Source organism: Gallus gallus, chromosome 1, assembly GCF_016699485.2.
Source record: "Gallus gallus isolate bGalGal1 chromosome 1, bGalGal1.mat.broiler.GRCg7b, whole genome shotgun sequence".
Classification (NCBI taxonomy): domain Eukaryota; kingdom Metazoa; phylum Chordata; class Aves; order Galliformes; family Phasianidae; genus Gallus; species Gallus gallus.
The window spans coordinates 187103445-187111440 of NC_052532.1; the positions used below are offsets into that span (position 1 = coordinate 187103445).

The 7996-nt window shown below is 53.2% G+C and overlaps 1 long non-coding RNA gene across 1 annotated transcript; it reads right to left on the reverse strand.

The window, feature by feature from the left end:
- Positions 1 to 6903: 6903 nt before the first annotated feature.
- On the reverse strand, positions 6904 to 7996 carry LOC121107444. Its single transcript, XR_005841597.1, has 3 exons — positions 7764 to 7996; positions 7321 to 7637; positions 6904 to 7211 (listed from the first exon to the last, which is right to left on the reverse strand). It is a non-coding gene; the product is annotated as an uncharacterized LOC121107444 (long non-coding RNA).

Below are 7996 nucleotides of genomic sequence, written 5' to 3' on the forward strand. Positions count from 1 at the left end.
CTGAATCTGCTCACTATCCTGCTCTCCTCTGGCCTTTGCAGGCAAATGGGTTCAGCACTTCATGTGACCTCCCATTATTGGCTGGCCATGGCACCAATGCCTGTTTGACACAATGAACTGCCAACATTGTTCCACTGTGCCATGCCCATGACACAACTATGGCCGTTGCCATGAGCTGATGCCCAGAAGTACAGCCAGCCTGGTGTTACTCTGATCACTTATCTTTTTATGAGAGCTTTTGGAGAAAGTGGAAGACGTCTCCAGGTGAGCAGCAGAGGACAGGAGGCACTCATGGTCTGGGCATGTTCTCCTCTGGGCCTCTGGCTGTCCAAGACAAAGCAACAGGACACACAGTCTGGAGCATCAGACACACGCCTGCCGCCCTTCCCAGGTCTTAGACATTCCCTTCCATGCCATCTCTCCTGGCCTCTTACCTCTGACTCTGCTCACCATCCTGTTTTTTCTGGCCTGGGCTCGCAGCAGCGAGAAGCTCTTTTTATTACGTCCCTACGGCCATCATGTCTCCAATGCGTGTGTGACACAGGGAACTGCCAACACTGTGCCTGCTGTGCCCTGCCCATGGTGTCAACGAGGCTGTTGTCAGCGTGATACCCTGAAGTACAGCCAGCCTGGAGTTACTCTGATCACTTATCTTTTTATAAGAGCTCTTGGAGAACGTGGAACATGTCTCCAGGTGAGCAGCAGAGGACAGGAGGCACTCATGGTCTGGGCATGTTCTCCTCTGGGCCTCTGGCTGTCCAAGACAAAGAAAGAGGACACACAATCCGTAGCAAGACAGACACCCCTGCCGCCATGGCCAGGTCCCAGACCATCTCTTCCCTGCCAACTCTCTGCCCTCATACCTCTGACTCTGCTCATAATCCTGCTCTACTCTGGCCTGTGCGGGCACCGTGGTTAGCACTTCATGAGACCTCCCAGTGCTGGCCATGGCACCAGTGCCTGTTTGACACAATGAACTGCCAACATTGTTCCTGCTGTGCCATGCCCATGCCATGACCAAGGAAGGTGCCAGCAGCTGATGCCCAGAAGTACAACCAGTCTGGTGTTTTTCTGATCACTTATCTTTGTATCTGTGTCCTTGTTTATCGTGGAACATGTCTCCCGGTGAGCAGCAGAGGACAGGAGGCATTCATGGGAATGTTCTCCTCTGGGCCTCTGGCTGTCCAAGACAAAGCAAGAGGACACACAGTCAGTAACATCACAGCTATCACATCAGAGCTATCTCTTCCGCCTTGGCCAGTTCCAAGACCATCCCATTTTCCATGCCAACTCTCTGCCCTCTTACCTCTGACTCTGCTCACCATCCTGCTCTCCTCTGGCCTTTGCAGGCAAATGGGTTCAGCACTTCATGTGACCTCCCAATATTGGCTAGATCACCAGTGCCTATGAGACACAGGGAACTGCCAACCCTGTGCCTGCTGTGCCATGCCCATGGCATGACCAAGGCAGTTGCCATCAGTACAGCCAGCCTGGTGTTACTCTGATCACTTATCTTTTTATGAGAGCTCTGGGAGAAAGTGGAACATATCTCCAGGTGTGCAGCAGAGGACAGGAGGCACTCATGGTCTGGGCCTGTTCTCCTCTGGGCCTCTGGCTGTCCAAGACAAAGCAGGTGGACACACAATCTGCAGCATCGCAGCTATCTCTTACACCTTGGCCAGGTCCCAGACCTTCCCTTCCATGCCATGTCTCTGGACTCTTACCACTGACTCTGCTCACCCTCCTGATCTCCTCTGGCCTGTGCTGGCACAACGGTTCAGCACTTCATGTTGACCTCCCAGTATTGGTCATGACACCAGTGCGTGTTTGACACAAAGATCTGCAAATATCGTGCCTGCTGTGCCATGCCCATGGCATCACCAAGGCAGTTGCCAGCAGCTGATGCCCAGTACAGCCAGCCTGGTGGTTTTGTCTGATCACTTATCTTTGGATCAGTGTCCTTGTGTAAGGTGGAACATGTCTCCAGGTGAGCAGCAGAGGACAGGAGGCACTCATGGTCTGGGCATGTTCTCCTCTGGGCCTCTGGCCGTCCAAGACAGAGGACACACAATCTCTAGCATCACAGCTTTCTCTGCCTCCATGGGCAGGTCCCAGACCATCCCATTTTCCATGCCATCTCTCTGCCCTCTTACCTCTGAATCTGCTCACTATCCTGCTCTCCTCTGGCCTTTGCAGGCAAATGGGTTCAGCACTTCATGTGACCTCCCAGGGCTGGCCATGGCACCAATGCCTGTTTGACACAATGAACTGCCAACATTGTTCCACTGTGCCATGCCCATGACACAACTATGGCAGTTGCCATGAGCTGATGCCCAGAAGTACAGCCAGCCTGGTGTTACTCTGATCACTTATCTTTTTATGAGAGCTTTTGGAGAAAGTGGAAGACGTCTCCAGGTGAGCAGCAGAGGACAGGAGGCACTCATGGTCTGGGCATGTTCTCCTCTGGGCCTCTGGCTGTCCAAGACAAAGCAACAGGACACACAGTCTGGAGCATCAGACACACGCCTGCCGCCCTTCCCAGGTCTTAGACATTCCCTTCCATGCCATCTCTCCTGGCCTCTTACCTCTGACTCTGCTCACCATCCTGTTTTTTCTGGCCTGGGCTCGCAGCAGCGAGAAGCTCTTTTTATTACATCCCTACAGCCTTCATGTCTCCAATGCGTGTGTGACACAGGGAACTGCCAACACTGTGCCTGCTGTGCCCTGCCCATGGTGTCAACGAGGCTGTTGTCAGCGTGATACCCTGAAGTACAGCCAGCCTGGAGTTACTCTGATCACTTATCTTTTTATAAGAGCTCTTGGAGAACGTGGAACATGTCTCCAGGTGAGCAGCAGAGGACAGGAGGCACTCATGGTCTGGGCATGTTCTCCTCTGGGCCTCTGGCTGTCCAAGACAAAGAAAGAGGACACACAATCCGTAGCAAGACAGACACCCCTGCTGCCATGGCCAGGTCCCAGACCATCTCTTCCCTGCCAACTCTCTGCCCTCATACCTCTGACTCTGCTCATAATCCTGCTCTACTCTGGCCTGTGCGGGCACCGTGGTTAGCACTTCATGAGACCTCCCAGTGCTGGCCATGGCACCAGTGCCTGTTTGACACAATGAACTGCCAACATTGTTCCTGCTGTGCCATGCCCATGCCATGACCAAGGAAGGTGCCAGCAGCTGATGCCCAGAAGTACAACCAGTCTGGTGTTTTTCTGATCACTTATCTTTGTATCTGTGTCCTTGTTTATCGTGGAACATGTCTCCCGGTGAGCAGCAGAGGACAGGAGGCATTCATGGGAATGTTCTCCTCTGGGCCTCTGGCTGTCCAAGACAAAGCAAGAGGACACACAGTCAGTAACATCACAGCTATCACATCAGAGCTATCTCTTCCGCCTTGGCCAGTTCCAAGACCATCCCATTTTCCATGCCAACTCTCTGCCCTCTTACCTCTGACTCTGCTCACCATCCTGCTCTCCTCTGGCCTTTGCAGGCAAATGGGTTCAGCACTTCATGTGACCTCCCAATATTGGCTAGATCACCAGTGCCTATGAGACACAGGGAACTGCCAACCCTGTGCCTGCTGTGCCATGCCCATGGCATGACCAAGGCAGTTGCCATCAGTACAGCCAGCCTGGTGTTACTCTGATCACTTATCTTTTTATGAGAGCTCTGGGAGAAAGTGGAACATATCTCCAGGTGTGCAGCAGAGGACAGGAGGCACTCATGGTCTGGGCCTGTTCTCCTCTGGGCCTCTGGCTGTCCAAGACAAAGCAGGTGGACACACAATCTGCAGCATCGCAGCTATCTCTTACACCTTGGCCAGGTCCCAGACCTTCCCTTCCATGCCATGTCTCTGGACTCTTACCACTGACTCTGCTCACCCTCCTGATCTCCTCTGGCCTGTGCTGGCACAACGGTTCAGCACTTCATGTTGACCTCCCAGTATTGGTCATGACACCAGTGCGTGTTTGACACAAAGATCTGCAAATATCGTGCCTGCTGTGCCATGCCCATGGCATCACCAAGGCAGTTGCCAGCAGCTGATGCCCAGTACAGCCAGCCTGGTGGTTTTGTCTGATCACTTATCTTTGGATCAGTGTCCTTGTGTAAGGTGGAACATGTCTCCAGGTGAGCAGCAGAGGACAGGAGGCACTCATGGTCTGGGCATGTTCTCCTCTGGGCCTCTGGCCGTCCAAGACAGAGGACACACAATCTCTAGCATCACAGCTCTCTCTGCCTCCATGGGCAGGTCCCAGACCATCCCATTTTCCATGCCATCTCTCTGCCCTCTTACCTCTGAATCTGCTCACTATCCTGCTCTCCTCTGGCCTTTGCAGGCAAATGGGTTCAGCACTTCATGTGACCTCCCAGGGCTGGCCATGGCACCAATGCCTGTTTGACACAATGAACTGCCAACATTGTTCCACTGTGCCATGCCCATGACACAACTATGGCAGTTGCCATGAGCTGATGCCCAGAAGTACAGCCAGCCTGGTGTTACTCTGATCACTTATCTTTTTATGAAAGCTTTTGGAGAAAGTGGAAGACGTCTCCAGGTGAGCAGCAGAGGACAGGAGGCACTCATGGTCTGGGCATGTTCTCCTCTGGGCCTCTGGCTGTCCAAGACAAAGCAACAGGACACACAGTCTGGAGCATCAGACACACGCCTGCCGCCATTCCCAGGTCTTAGACATTCCCTTCCATGCCATCTCTCCTGGCCTCTTACCTCTGACTCTGCTCACCATCCTGTTTTTTCTGGCCTGGGCTCGCAGCAGCGAGAAGCTCTTTTTATTACATCCCTACAGCCTTCATGTCTCCAATGCGTGTGTGACACAGGGAACTGCCAACACTGTGCCTGCTGTGCCCTGCCCATGGTGTCAACGAGGCTGTTGTCAGCGTGATACCCTGAAGTACAGCCAGCCTGGAGTTACTCTGATCACTTATCTTTTTATAAGAGCTCTTGGAGAACGTGGAACATGTCTCCAGGTGAGCAGCAGAGGACAGGAGGCACTCATGGTCTGGGCATGTTCTCCTCTGGGCCTCTGGCTGTCCAAGACAAAGAAAGAGGACACACAATCCGTAGCAAGACAGACACCCCTGCTGCCATGGCCAGGTCCCAGACCATCTCTTCCCTGCCAACTCTCTGCCCTCATACCTCTGACTCTGCTCATAATCCTGCTCTACTCTGGCCTGTGCGGGCACCGTGGTTAGCACTTCATGAGACCTCCCAGTGCTGGCCATGGCACCAGTGCCTGTTTGACACAATGAACTGCCAACATTGTTCCTGCTGTGCCATGCCCATGCCATGACCAAGGAAGGTGCCAGCAGCTGATGCCCAGAAGTACAACCAGTCTGGTGTTTTTCTGATCACTTATCTTTGTATCTGTGTCCTTGTTTATCGTGGAACATGTCTCCCGGTGAGCAACAGAGGACAGGAGGCATTCATGGGAATGTTCTCCTCTGGGCCTCTGGCTGTCCAAGACAAAGCAAGAGGACACACAGTCAGTAACATCACAGCTATCACATCAGAGCTATCTCTTCCGCCTTGGCCAGTTCCAAGACCATCCCATTTTCCATGCCAACTCTCTGCCCTCTTACCTCTGACTCTGCTCACCATCCTGCTCTACTTTGGCCAGTGATGGCAAAGCGGTTCAGCACTTCATGTGACCTCCCAGTATTGGCTAGATCACCAGTGCCTATGAGACACAGGGAACTGCCAACCCTGTGCCTGCTGTGCCATGCCCATGGCATGACCAAGGCAGTTGCCATCAGTACAGCCAGCCTGGTGTTACTCTGATCACTTATCTTTTTATGAGAGCTCTGGGAGAAAGTGGAACATATCTCCAGGTGTGCAGCAGAGGACAGGAGGCACTCATGGTCTGGGCCTGTTCTCCTCTGGGCCTCTGGCTGTCCAAGACAAAGCAGGTGGACACACAATCTGCAGCATCGCAGCTATCTCTTACACCTTGGCCAGGTCCCAGACCTTCCCTTCCATGCCATGTCTCTGGACTCTTACCACTGACTCTGCTCACCATCCTGATCTCCTCTGGCCTGTGCTGGCACAACGGTTCAGCACTTCATGTTGACCTCCCAGTATTGGTCATGACACCAGTGCGTGTTTGACACAAAGATCTGCAAATATCGTGCCTGCTGTGCCATGCCCATGGCATCACCAAGGCAGTTGCCAGCAGCTGATGCCCAGTACAGCCAGCCTGGTGGTTTTGTCTGATCACTTATCTTTGGATCAGTGTCCTTGTGTAAGGTGGAACATGTCTCCAGGTGAGCAGCAGAGGACAGGAGGCACTCATGGTCTGGGCATGTTCTCCTCTGGGCCTCTGGCCGTCCAAGACAGAGGACACACAATCTCTAGCATCACAGCTCTCTCTGCCTCCATGGGCAGGTCCCAGACCATCCCATTTTCCATGCCATCTCTCTGCCCTCTTACCTCTGAATCTGCTCACCATCCTGCTCTCCTCTGGCCTTTGCAGGCAAATGGGTTCAGCACTTCATGTGACCTCCCATTATTGGCTGGCCATGGCACCAATGCCTGTTTGACACAATGAACTGCCAACATTGTTCCACTGTGCCATGCCCATGACACAACTATGGCCGTTGCCATGAGCTGATGCCCAGAAGTACAGCCAGCCTGGTGTTACTCTGATCACTTATCTTTTTATGAGAGCTTTTGGAGAAAGTGGAAGACGTCTCCAGGTGAGCAGCAGAGGACAGGAGGCACTCATGGTCTGGGCCTGTTCTCCTCTGGGCCTCTGGCTGTCCAAGACAAAGCAACAGGACACACAGTCTGGAGCATCAGACACACGCCTGCCGCCCTTCCCAGGTCTTAGACATTCCCTTCCATGCCATCTCTCCTGGCCACTTACCTCTGACTCTGCTCACCATCCTGTTTTTTCTGGCCTGGGCTCGCAGCAGCGAGAAGCTCTTTTTATTACATCCCTACAGCCTTCATGTCTCCAATGCGTGTGTGACACAGGGAACTGCCAACACTGTGCCTGCTGTGCCCTGCCCATGGTGTCAACGAGGCTGTTGTCAGCGTGATACCCTGAAGTACAGCCAGCCTGGAGTTACTCTGATCACTTATCTTTTTATAAGAGCTCTTGGAGAACGTGGAACATGTCTCCAGGTGAGCAGCAGAGGACAGGAGGCACTCATGGTCTGGGCATGTTCTCCTCTGGGCCTCTGGCTGTCCAAGACAAAGAAAGAGGACACACAATCCGTAGCAAGACAGACACCCCTGCCGCCATGGCCAGGTCCCAGACCATCTCTTCCCTGCCAACTCTCTGCCCTCATACCTCTGACTCTGCTCATAATCCTGCTCTACTCTGGCCTGTGCGGGCACCGTGGTTAGCACTTCATGAGACCTCCCAGTGCTGGCCATGGCACCAGTGCCTGTTTGACACAATGAACTGCCAACATTGTTCCTGCTGTGCCATGCCCATGCCATGACCAAGGAAGGTGCCAGCAGCTGATGCCCAGAAGTACAACCAGTCTGGTGTTTTTCTGATCACTTATCTTTGTATCTGTGTCCTTGTTTATCGTGGAACATGTCTCCCGGTGAGCAGCAGAGGACAGGAGGCATTCATGGGAATGTTCTCCTCTGGGCCTCTGGCTGTCCAAGACAAAGCAAGAGGACACACAATCAGTAACATCACAGCTATCACATCAGAGCTATCTCTTCCGCCTTGGCCAGTTCCAAGACCATCCCATTTTCCATGCCAACTCTCTGCCCTCTTACCTCTGACTCTGCTCACCATCCTGCTCTACTTTGGCCAGTGCTGGCAAAGCGGTTCAGCACTTCATGTGACCTCCCAATATTGGCTAGATCACCAGTGCCTATGAGACACAGGGAACTGCCAACCCTGTGCCTGCTGTGCCATGCCCATGGCATGACCAAGGCAGTTGCCATCAGTACAGCCAGCCTGGTGTTACTCTGATCACTTATCTTTTTATGAGAGCTCTGGGAGAAAG